Here is a 12,763-nt window from a genome sequence, read left to right on the forward strand (position 1 = left end):
TTTCTCTAAATGAGTTGGGAAAAACTATGTCTGAACATTGTGTCCCCCCTTTATCACACTATATTGAAAAGGAAAACCACCATCCCAGACTGCAAATCCACAAGTATTGTCCCGATGATCCTTCTAATGCAGGAAAAATGTCTTTTTAGGCCTTTACACCATTAATATTCTTGTCACAAAATTGAAAAAGATTTACATGCATGGCTCTTATAATTTACTCAGCGAGATCCAATCACTATAAAGCATTATTCCTGTTTGGTGTCTGCAGGCTAAAATGTTACAATGATGAACACCTTTTAAGTTATACCTGACAAACAAATATTAATCACATAGACTTGACAGCAATTGTAAATGTATTTTACCTGCATCACTCATTTCTCCACATCATGACATGATATGATGCTCTAATGTCACAATGTTCCTGCCTATTGTTTGCATTAACAAAACAATTCCACCACATCCTTGTAACCAAATGTACTTTTTACTTTTTTTTCTGATTGGAATATTACTGCAAAATTAGATGAATCACTTGAGAATTATAATAGTTTAATTTGGTGAAATGGAAAACTTGAGTGATATGCAAAAATGTCCTTTTGTCATTATTCAACTAAGTGGTTCATCTGAATCAGGAAATTCATTTTTCTCTTTATGATTGTCATTGGTATCAAGTCAAAAAACTGCATATGCAATGGCATAGTTGTGTTTTAGTGCCTTAGTAATTGGAAGAAATGTCTTTTTCCGTAGTTTCCTTGACTATTTCCACTATAAACTTTCCAGTCTACACACTTCTGTAGTTAAAGCAAATTAGTTAGTGTTTAATCATTGCACCATTGTTGTAAAAAGTGTTAAGTGCTTTGTATTCTATTGATAGGCAGTAAGGGTACATGTCACACCAAAAAAGAAGCACAAGCAAATACACGCAGTTCAAAAATGCCTAATTAAAGGTTGTGTTCAGAAATACCTAATTAAAGGTTGTGTTATGAGAAGGTGGGGGCAAACTTAATCAGATTTGACTTCAAATAGAATATGATATGATGATTACTTAACAAAAAAAGTAATTACAGAAGTTTTCAAGCTTTCCGTGATAAAAATAGGTCTATTCCTCGCTATTTAAAAGAACTTTTTAACAGATGTCAAAAGCACTCAGTTGATGGTTGTTAATTTGGACTTGATGTTTCATGTAAAATGTTTGGAGTTTTCATCATGGTGGATTTCATGGACATCATCACAGAAATAAAATATAAAAAAGCTCCCCCAACAATACATCAAAGCCGGATTGAACTTAGTCAGAGAATACCTGAAATACAGAAATGATACATATTTGAAAGGCAGTAGTACTTGGATCTGATGAAACCAAAGGGTATAAGCTAAGAGTTTTTGTTTGATGGAGAAAGAAAAAGAGACTGTAAGGAAACCATGATGGTAGAAACATAATTCAGTAGTTTTATTGGTTTAAAACCAGAAAATGAAACCATTCTAAAAATGATTACATTGATTTAGTTAAGATGAACATCCTTACTATATTTACATTGTCAGACTAGCTTCATGTTTACATCTATACTTGAAAAAATATCCTTTTTTCGAGTTTCAGGTCAATGTATTACTACAAAGAAAGTGTTTAAACATCCATTCATTTTCTGTACCACTTGTCCTTATATACCACGTCTACAGTATATGTGGTTGTTTATACATATATTCATTCATTCCACTTATACTAACAGGGGTCGCTGTCAGTCTATTCTCTGAGATTGCTTGGTGTCTTTCCAACAGCTGATTAAGATGAAGGGGCGGGGCAATGGAAACACCTGTGGCAAATTGGTACACCAAGTACTTAAGGACATCCACCACAATCACCTCGCTGTTGGAGTATTGGTTTTGCATTTTGCTTCCTGCCATGTGCGTCCGACAACCTTCCAAGGTCTTGCTGTTTTGTGGGTATGTTTTCTTTATAATTATTTTAGTATAGTTTTTCGCCAGCTTTGTTATGCAGGTTTGTTTTTGGCTTTGTTACTTTTCCCAGTGTTTAGTATTTAAGGCTATATTCTGTGAACTGATTTTTCCTTATGAAATTTTATCCCATTGTCCATCCCATTGAATATTATGTCCCAAGTAATATAGAAAAACTCTGCAAGGGTAAGCCATATTTTGTAGTTGTTTGAGGAAGAACCAAAATTGTCAATCCCTCCACTGGGAAGCAGACAGACGGTACTAACAATTTACCAAGTGTGTTACCTTATGAAACCTTTGTCCAATTGTTTTGAGTGAGAATAGGAATGACTGCTTGGAATATAGTTTGAGACTCAAGTGATTTTTCCTGAAAACCCTAATGGAGGTGTATATTAGGCAGCAAGCTGTCTGTTGCTGTAGCTCTGTGATTGATGGGAGGAGGCATGCACCATTTACTGGCCAAGCTGAAGCAAAAAAATGAATCTCCATCTTCTCTTTTCATAGCAGTCACAAGACTCCTCACCGAGAAAATTGGTCTATGTCCAAGGGGAAAGAACTGTTAAATTCAGTCCTAGTCACAATCACATCTAAATAAGCACATGACATATTTGGCCATGCAAGCGTACAAACAGATGTTACACTATATTGTAGGCTATTGTAGACAATAACACTAGAATAAACACCCTCAAGGTCATTGCGCCTGTTAACTGCTATTGCATTCAAGATTAATTCAGACAAATTTGTACTTGTAATTCATTCATTTATTTGTTCATTCATTTTTCTGCACCACCTATCCTCACAAGGATCTTGGTAGGTAATGTAAAAACCAAATCCAGAAAAGAAAGACAAAATATTTAATGTTTAAACTGAAATGTTTTCTAAACATTTATTCCTGGTGAGTTTTATGCCTGCAATGCATTCTATAAATGTTCACAATGATTAGCTGTAAAAATGTATTATGAAACTGAATCTAGGAGAATCCATAGGGATTTGTGTGTTTCCATATTTGTGATATTTTTTTAGTGCTTAAATGATGTTTAATATACAGCTTATACGCTCTTGGGGCTGGGGCTGTTGTTTTGAAATATTACCCGTTGAGTGTGAATAGCCTTTTCAATATGCACAAGCAGGTAAAAATTGATATCGCTTGAGACATGGAAACATGAATTAAACATTATCTGATGAGATACAGTCTAAAATATGAATACATTGAAAAGCCAATCCGAGTATGAGGGAATGTATGTTTTTTATGCTCATATACAGATTTAGAATTCACATTGCATTTGTTTTGAAGATACATGTTGACAATGGAGACCTAGTCCATGCATAATGACATAAAATATGAGAAGATGCACTCCGAGAAGAATAAAAAAAAGCAATCTTATAGACAGCCCCTTTTTTTTTTTCCATAGACATGTGTATATGTTCTCTATCTTCATGATTACACTGCAACCTTACTAAGATGTCTTTGTTAAATTTGGGTTTTGAATAATGAGGTAACCAGACAAACCCTACTAATTAATAATTGAATGTAAATTTTTATTGGGTTTGTTCAATGTATGTCGTGAGTTATCAGACTTTACTGCAGCCAGTGAGTCAGATCATCTTAGTCAGGAGTATTGCTGGTGAGTCTTCTAACTTGAGTAAGTAAACTAAACGGAATCATCAGAGTCTGCTGTCTTTTTCATAGTACACTAAATCGTTTTAAGCACTTATCCTTTGCCCTAACCCAAACAAAAACTCACTATTTGCTTCCTAGTTATTTACTCTAAATATGTGCAACAATAAACAGGGTGACTAACTTTCTATGACTCACCTATGATGTACAACATTGCTGAGTTAAAGTGTGACTCAATTAAAAACCAGCTGTGTCCTATCTCTCAGTAAGCCCTTTAGCATTTCTCACCTCTTCCCTACTTTTTCTAACTGAGCCCTATCGTCTAGTCCTTTACTTTCCACCTACCTCAAGTCCCCCGCTGCTCTGTAAGCGGTCTGAAGCTTCTAGACACATGCTGACAGTTCTAATGCTCTTCTTGAGGCACACTGCTCACATGTAAACAGACACGCACACACGCACAACCTTCCCTTCAAATACTGTAAATGCTCATTTGCCCCCCGCTGCTTGATGCAGTTTTGGCAGACGGTTGCAACTCGACTAGCCGACTTCCTCCACTCTGTCGCTCTCTATGCTATACCTATTAATGACGCACATCAGCTAGCTCTCACTACGGTAGTTGCAATTAAAGCACAGGAGGAATCTAGAAATTAGAAGACACCTGAATTCCCATTTTTATTCTGTAATTTGACAACCCACAGACAAACCCTCATAAAAAAAATGCATGGTTTTAAACACTAGCACACCAGTAGTGAGGATATTAAACTACATTTCTTTTATGCAGGTTTTTCTGTTCCTGTCTGGAGCTGTTATTCTTCCCTAAAAGTACCAACACCATTTGCATGGCACCATATTGAGTGTAAGTTCATCAAATCGATTATATTATTAACATTGGAGTGTAGGTTTGTATTGTTAGCCAAGCCATTACCACGCAACCTACTGACAAGGGCTTGACTGTTCTCTTTGGTGGTATTTAACCCTTGACGATGTGGGCATTATTGCAAGTGATAGATGTCTGGGGGAGAACCCCCTGCACAAGGTTAAAGAGAAGCCCTGACATGTTGTGCCTCTAATGGTAGAGATAGCACTAATAATGCAATTCACAACTTGAGTGCTTCAAGGTTCAAGAACCCCTGGGCATTGGCTATTAAGCATTAGGCTTTGATAGGTTATAATGGCTTGTGCTAATATTGGCTCATAAGTGAGAAAGGTCAGCTAACTCATCTACACATATCGCATCTGACAATTTGCCTGGGGATTTTTTTTTTCTTTTAAAGAGGCTCAAGCAACACATCTTTCAAGGGGTCAGATTTCAAGATGATCCATCATTTTTTAAATTAGCACTTTCTAATTATAATCCTGCAATTGTCTGGCCACCGATTCAGTGTGTCCCCTTGCCTGGTGCCCATAGTAAGCTGGGGTAGGAAGCAACCCTCATGACCCTTGTGAGGATAATCAGTTCAGAAAATTAATGAATGAATAATTATTTTGTGAGATATTTGAGGAAAAGAATAATATGTAAGAGACTGAATTTTGGGCAGCTCTGCGATCGACTGGGATAGGGCCCAGCACCCCCCGCGACCCTAATGAGGATAAAATGGTTCCGAAAATGAGATGAAATGAGATGAGACTGAATATTTGTGTGTATAGAGTAAATTGATTGGTGATAGGTGCCTATATCCTTTATAAAACTTACCAAAAAGAAAAATACTTTAAACTTGATCAACCTAAATGATACAATGACCCGCAATGATAAAAGTGTGCCTGTAGGATTGGGATTTTTTTTTTGGTTTGGCATTACAGTGCGTAGAAGACCATGGGCACCCTGTAGGCAAATGCTGGCGGGTGTTTCCGTGCAGTCATATTTTAAAGCGATGAACAAAATGACAAAATGTCAAGCAGCTTCTGGGTGATCTAATCTGGACTGGCGAGGCGCCAGATCGATGTTTACTCAGTATGTGTTAAAAGAAACATTAAGGCTAATCTCTAGGTGTGTCCTGAGGCCATATTTAAGTACATATAGATAGAAAAGGCAGCAAATCATTACTTTTGAATCCTCACAAACTCTAGGTTTGCACAATTGGTGATTTCACAGTAGAGTGTTATCATTGAATACTTATTCCATTGTTATTTTGAAGTATTTTGTAGCCTACTTATACTTTTGAGGTAAAACCATTTGATTTGAGCTACACCAAAGAACATGTTCATTATTTTCAGGACAGGAACTCAATATTCAACACTAAATCTAAACTTGCAAAGAGTGATCACACTTGAAGGAGTTGGTTGAACACAAACTGCAAGTAATTGTTTACATGATTGACAATTTTGACTGTTAATAGGCTTGCCATAAAATGTTGGAGTGTTTGTAAGTAGCACTTTCGACCTGCTCATGGAACGAATACAGAAACTGATGAAGACACATCTGGTAGGACAAAATATTTTGAAAGTCTTTTTCAATAGTATTCTCATAACTATTGCGATCGAGATTAAGCCAATTCAGGAAAAAAATGTTTTGGCTCTTTGGAATGATTTTCAAAAGTGATTCATGAAAGTGTCAGGTAAAATATTTAAATGTTTTTTGTGTGTATTTTTTTTTATTTGATGAAACAGTTATTATTATGGGATATGGAAGGAGATGCAAGAAGGCAGCTTCAAAATGTTTGTTTCTGAAACTGTCGATGGATTTAGCAGCAGGGGGCAGTGAAAGTTCTTGTGCAGCCAGGTGTAAACCACACAACATAATAAATGCCTTTCTTTCCTGAACTTTGATGATGATGCAAAGAGCAAGGGAGGCTAGTATTTATACCCACATTTTTTCCCTCACCAGGCTTTGCCTTCAAGTGATTATTTTCACTTTTCTTTTCTTTTTTTGCTCCCACCCACCTCCTTACTTTATGAGTTGTGTCAACCCTTTTGAAAATTGCTGTGGAATATTTTTTTGCCTCTTAATTTACGCTCTGCCGGTGAGGTGTTGTTATTGTTATCTTACTTAATTTGAAAACAAACACCTCACATTTCAATAACATAAGAAACAATTAAATCTACATTTTTGATTAACAAGAGAGAACAACCACTGGGATGAATACAAATATAATGCTTACCACCTTATATTTTTAGACCAAACATGGATAAGCTCAAAAAGTTACATACATTCTTTTGTTTTTTCTTGTTGTTGAAAACATAAACTAACAATCCTACTTCTGTTACTCGTTGATGTATTGGAATATGCTTGAGCCCATCAAACCATATTTGAATGACGAGTTATACCCTAGTGGCCGTTTAGTGGCAAGGGAGAGTTAGAAATCAAATAGAAAAAAAAATAAGTGTAAAAAAGAGAGCCTCAATGATGGATCATGCTCCATGTCAATCCCCGGTTCTGCATTAAAAATGGCTCTGAAATAAAGTCTTTATCAAAAGAGCCACAAGGTTCTCTTTAGGGGGTGTTTTCAAATAAGCAGAAGTTGTTATCATACCTCCACAGGGAAATATGTATTTACAGCTTTCTCATAGAGGGAGTAGCAATAGTGTAACTGTTAACTATGCTTTCCTTGTTATGGTGCATGATTGCATGCTCCCGTTATTACACCTTTCTATTCTTGCTAATATAGTAAAATCCCATTAGGCAGTGCACTAATGTGAACAGTAGCTTGCCGTGCATTGGGCACACTATTTAAAATGGAGACGCATAAGGACCACTGTAATGAGCATTGGGACACAGGTGGGGACTCTACCAAGGTGGTATGTTCAAAGGCATCAACTTTCACTCTAAAAATACATTTACTAGCTAGATAAGAATAGGTAAAGGGCAGATAGGTTTGCACTTGTATGTGGTGTTGTACCTTATAGGTAATCAAAACCCTTTGTCACTATATCCTCATTCAACTAATGATGATGCAGCATTAAGTCCAACATGGGCTTCGGTATCTCTCTCAAGGACACATCGACATGGTTGCCACAAGGCCTAATAATTTGTACACCTGATATGGTAGAACACTTGAATCCTGGGATGCATGCATTGACATCACTTTTGTCAAAGTAGTGCAATTACTTAGGTATTCGCAATTGAATAATAAGCCATCAAATTGTGATTAAAGTGTGTTTTATTTTGATCAAATAATTAAATTGACAACATACACAAATATAGCACTAAAAATAATACACTTATGGATATTTGAAAATCAAGATATATAATTAGATGCTTATGGTTTCTATTTTTTTAAAACCTGCTTAAAATGATTTTAATTCCTTGGTTTGGACAACATTGGAGTTTATGCATTAATAATTTCAATTTATCAGCCCCCAACCCCCCATTATAGTATATGTGAATACCTGTTCATTAATTATGCATTACTCTATAAACATTATTTCTTGTTTTTATTCTAAATTATGCAATGTTGCATGTTCTTATGTTTGAGTTGTATTTAGTTTATGTTTTGTTGCCTCTATGTTTCATCCTAAACTTGTATATTTGGATAATAATATAGGTACATTTGCCATGTAGTGTGTATTACATTTACAATCTCAATTAAAACTTAAAAGGTTGAGTAATCTTGTTTGGGATCACATTAAACACCGTAGTGAGCAGTAGTTTTCATCCTTCTTTTCTTAATGGTTTATCCTCATTATCTTGCCTTATGTCAACTTCCTGTCATTCGGTGTTTACAATCATAACATCCTAGTCTTTGAAATGTAATGTTATTGTTTGTTTTAATTACAAACATTGAGCTAAACAACGACAGTTCCATCCGATTCTGTTTAATTGGACACTATGAGATGTTGATTAAATTAATAAAATGATGATTTGGATGAAATAGTCTTGCTGGATGATCTAGCAATGATTTAATCGGTTCTTGTTGCAAACACTACTGCATAGAGCAGTGTAGTACAGTGGATTTAAAGCCTTGCACGCACAGATAATAATAATGACCGCTGTGTCGACCGTGAATGCGCGCTCCCGAGCCTCGGTCGTTGCCGTTTGTTGATGTCTCCACCGCATGTCCGACAGCTTATCTGACTCTTTTTTTCCCCTCTCCTACAGTTAAATCTGCTTATAAAGTTAGCTCTTTTTTCTCCTCCCAGCTCCCTGCTTTGGATGGATTGCTCCGTTTGAGTCCCACGTCTGCTAAGATGTACCGCGAAAGGTTTTTTGGCCATTCATTCCTCCAGCTTGTCCGCATTTTCTTGTAGTGCGTTTTTTTTTTCCTAAGAAGAAAAGTATGCAGTAAAATACACGTGTTTCGCCCTTTCCTTCGGTGAGGAGACGCAAAGTTGCAAGTGGAAGAAAGAGGATTATGTGCTGAACATTGCAGATCTTTGGAAAACAGGTACGTGATGTTTTTTTAAAATATATATCCTGGTTGAAATAACGCTCCCGTTGATTGCGTGCAGCTGTGTTGGGATGATCGAAACGTATACAATGTCAAAGATCGGGAGATCGCCTATGTTTCGTGACATTGAAATGTCTTTCATTGATTAATATTCAGTCATGAATGGGACCGATAATGGTTCTTTTGCTTGTATGCGATGCCGCGTGGGGTGCGTGGAGGTATTTCTAGACGCAGGTGTTCCAGAGAACGGCACGCATACATGCAGTCACACACGCTATGCAATTTTGGAAGAAATTACTACTAAATCATTAAATTGCAGGGTTTTTTAAGGCATTGCTTTCAAACACAAGGGTCTGGACTTTAAGGTGGTTTGTGGTGAAAGGTCAAGGTTTATCACAATAATCTTTGATATTGGAAAAGACAGACATTTCTATGGCTCTCAAATATGAGGTTGTCACCATGACATTGACTGAGTGACCATGGGTTTAATTTGATGCTTGACCTGTCATTCTTGGGATCCCTCTCTGTCCACCCTCTACCGTGCATGAGAATACCAGTGTTGCTGCATGGTTGCGTCTGCTTTCTGATATTTCCATATTTAGAACTCTTTATTCTATTGTGATTCAGCCTAAAACTGCTTAAGATGGGAAGACGTAAATCCAGGATGTTTTCTATTCTAGGCAGCGTTTGAATGTGATCATAAATGTAATATTTTGTCTTACAATACCCAGTATGTTTATTGTAATGTAATTGAAAACAAAAAGTTGCTAGTTCAATGTGATGATGGTTTTAATCACATCCAACAATGAAAATACCAAATTTGCAGTCAGGGTAGTGTAAAAACAAAGAGTAATATTAGTTTTAATGTTTTAGTCGTTGCTTTTTCATTTCAATATGAGTTCAAAAATAATACTTATTTCATTGATTAAAATATGCCAAGTTTGTACATAGTTTGGGTATAATTTCTTATTAAAAGCAGATATAGCACTGACGAACTGGATCTATGATAAAATGTGCGAGCTTCAATCGAAAAGGTATCTTTCAAATGTGCATACTGTCTTCACATGTCCAAACTTTTACGACTCTAATTTTTATGGTGAGGCAAAGGACATACAATTCTGCCTCCACACTGAGGAAGGCAGGCTGCTATAGAAGTCACACTACAGGGGGCAAATGAGAGCACAAAGATTGAAATCAGTACTGTTCTTTTATTATTAGACATGCTATTGAGTCTACAGGTTCTTTGACTTCGTTAGACTAAAGGTTGGCTCATTGGACGGCTCATTGAGTTGGCTCATTGGGTGTTAATACAATTTAAAAAAAAAATGGGGCTGAAAATTATGACAAGAACACACAATTACTTTTGAAGAAACCAAATTAAAATAGTCTTGCCAATATATGTTTGGGGCAGAAACTGTATTTGCATAGAAATACTCTATAATTGGTAAACTGAATTTTCTTGACAGATAGAGTGAGCAAATCTCACTATCCAAATGGATTTTGTTATCAATCAATCCAAAACTAATGCCAGTCATTTGAAAGTTTACGGATATAAACATCTGAAGATGGTCACAGACACAAACTGGACATTCCGACACTACTTTGTAAATCTAGGCTGAAAGCTGCAGTGTACAGCCAAGCCATTCATTTGGGAATGAAAATTAATTTGACATACTTGTATACATAATGTGTTTGCAAGTTGAGGTTGCATCCCAAATGCAGTGCTGTCACTTTCTGGTCAGATGACATGAAGGGGACACGTCCCACTCGCAAGTGCCAGTGTAAAGCAGTCACCAACATTTTTCTGATACTGCAGCACGCAGTTTTTATTAGGTGCCCTGCTGAGATCACACTTCCATCATATTCGTACCGCTTCTCTCAGTACAGTAACTTCTCCTCCTCCTCTTCCTCTACTTTTAGCTCACTTCAAGTAGTCATGATTCTGTGTTATCTATCAGCCTCTGTAGTTTGTCTTTCTTGAGCTTTCGAGGGGGTTTGCAATTCAAAAGAAAGCAGTCTTCTGATGGACGTTTTATTATCTTACTACTTCTCTATGTACTCTTATATTAAATACTATCTTTATCATGGTTAAATGTTTTCACCTAAACAAGCTCCTTCTCACCTTTTTGTTGAGCCTCCTTTTGTGTTTGTGCCAGTGTGTCTGTTTGTTTATTTTTTTTAATAAGAACGTGTACTAATTGAAGCACACCCTGGACAACAGCCGGTCTTGTCAAGCGCAATCTCCAGACAAACCCTCAGGGTGTCCTATTTGGCACATACCCATCAAGCCACTCCCACTCACAAACCCAGGCACACACAAAGACATGTTTATAAATACATATAAACAGACGGACCTTGGAGCTTTAAACTCAACACAAGTGTTAGGGCGTTAGAGCTTTTCAGAGTCTGAGTCCTTGCTGGACCTTATGTATCATTAGATTAGATGCCTGACATTACTATAGTAAATTTCCTAAATCTCCTTTTATAGAGATCTGATTCCTAAAAATGACAAACAAGATTTGCCCATCAAAAATGGCAGATTATTTTGTTTTTGTCCTATTTTTTTACTTGCAAAACTTAACTTAGTCACACAAGTGTGTATATTTGAAAAGGATGACAAAGAATAAATAATCAGATTGTTTTAAAACATTTGGTATGTGGAAGTATTTTGAATTAAACCAATGTGGAGTAAATATTTGTTAATTAATTTTGATTCCTTAATAATTTTCTCATTGAAGAACATATTTTGATAATTTACCTTTATCCAAACATTATTTCTCTACAGTAATGTACAATTTAAATAAAAATGCTGCTGAAATCAATTAGCACGGATACTTCTACTCTATTCCTCCTCTCACTGCCACTATTTGGGTTATGTATGTCTACATTTTACTACAACACCTGCGAGGTTTGGGCAGAGGAGCATCAATCTTTATTAGACTGAATGAGGTTGACCCTGTTGACTAAATTACTCTCACTGTGTGGGTATGTGTGTGCATGTGTTTTACTGTTGAGCGCTTTTGTGACCTGGCTGACAGATGACTGCAGTGATTTCAAGAGTTCAGCAGATTAGGGGATTATAGACGGAGGCTTCACACAATAACCCTAATGCATAAATCAGTCTACACCATGTGCTCATAAAGAGAAACATGCATCATATAAACACTATAGGGAAAGTGTTTCTTCTTCTGTGGTTGTTGTGACCCTTTTACTGTAGTTTTTGTGTGTGTAGATATGATACTTCCACACGGCAAACAGACAGAAAAGAGCATTACAAAACCTCAAGGGTGCAATTTCACTAATGCCGTTTTTACGCTAGGAATGACCCATGTTGGCACTGAAGGCCCAGTTAATACAGTTTGTCCTTCCAAACCAATTCAAAGCCCACTCAGAGTTAGCTAATGAACCCCGCACGGTGGCTGAATGTTTGTAGCGCAGCCAGTGTTGTTCTACTGCCAAAATACATTCAAATGTGTCTTTTATATTTAGGAAAAAAACACAATTGCTTCAATTAAGACATTACAGGCAGGCACAATTACCGAAACCACAATGATGTCCACTTTAGTGTGTTGATTTATGTATGCTGTGTTCTAAATTATCATCAAATGGAATTTTGACTTTGAATTGAGAGCAATATATTGAAGGACATTTTTATATCTATTTTTAATTCTATTGAAACTATTTTTCACAATATTGTTCTGTTTTTTTCCCCCACAACTAATAACTGTAGGTGGTCATTTTGTCAGTTTAGCCTTGTTTCCGCTGCAGTAAGAGAAATAGTGCTGTAAATAGTCCCTAAATCCTTAATGTTTCCATTTAGAATAGAATACTTTAAAAATGTATTTTGAATTGACAATTTTGATAGATTAGTGTA

The 12,763-nt window shown here is 36.3% G+C and overlaps 1 protein-coding gene across 2 annotated transcripts in view; it reads left to right on the top strand.

The window, feature by feature from the left end:
* The first annotated feature begins 1,871 nt into the window (after positions 1–1,871).
* tenm2a (teneurin transmembrane protein 2a) overlaps positions 1,872–12,763 on the top strand; it is a 150,464-nt gene continuing 139,572 nt past the window's right edge. Inside the window, exons 1-4 of one of the 2 annotated variants that reach the window (XM_077732259.1) lie at positions 1,872–1,935; positions 4,347–4,421; positions 8,642–8,703; positions 8,750–8,886. The gene's annotated coding sequence lies outside the window, so the exon portion shown is untranslated. Of the gene's footprint in view, positions 1,936–4,346; positions 4,422–8,505; positions 8,887–12,763 lie in introns of those variants that run through there. The other variant, XM_077732258.1, reaches the window with a different exon arrangement.

Source organism: Stigmatopora nigra, chromosome 14 (genome assembly GCF_051989575.1).
Source record: "Stigmatopora nigra isolate UIUO_SnigA chromosome 14, RoL_Snig_1.1, whole genome shotgun sequence".
Classification (NCBI taxonomy): Eukaryota; Metazoa; Chordata; class Actinopteri; order Syngnathiformes; family Syngnathidae; genus Stigmatopora; species Stigmatopora nigra.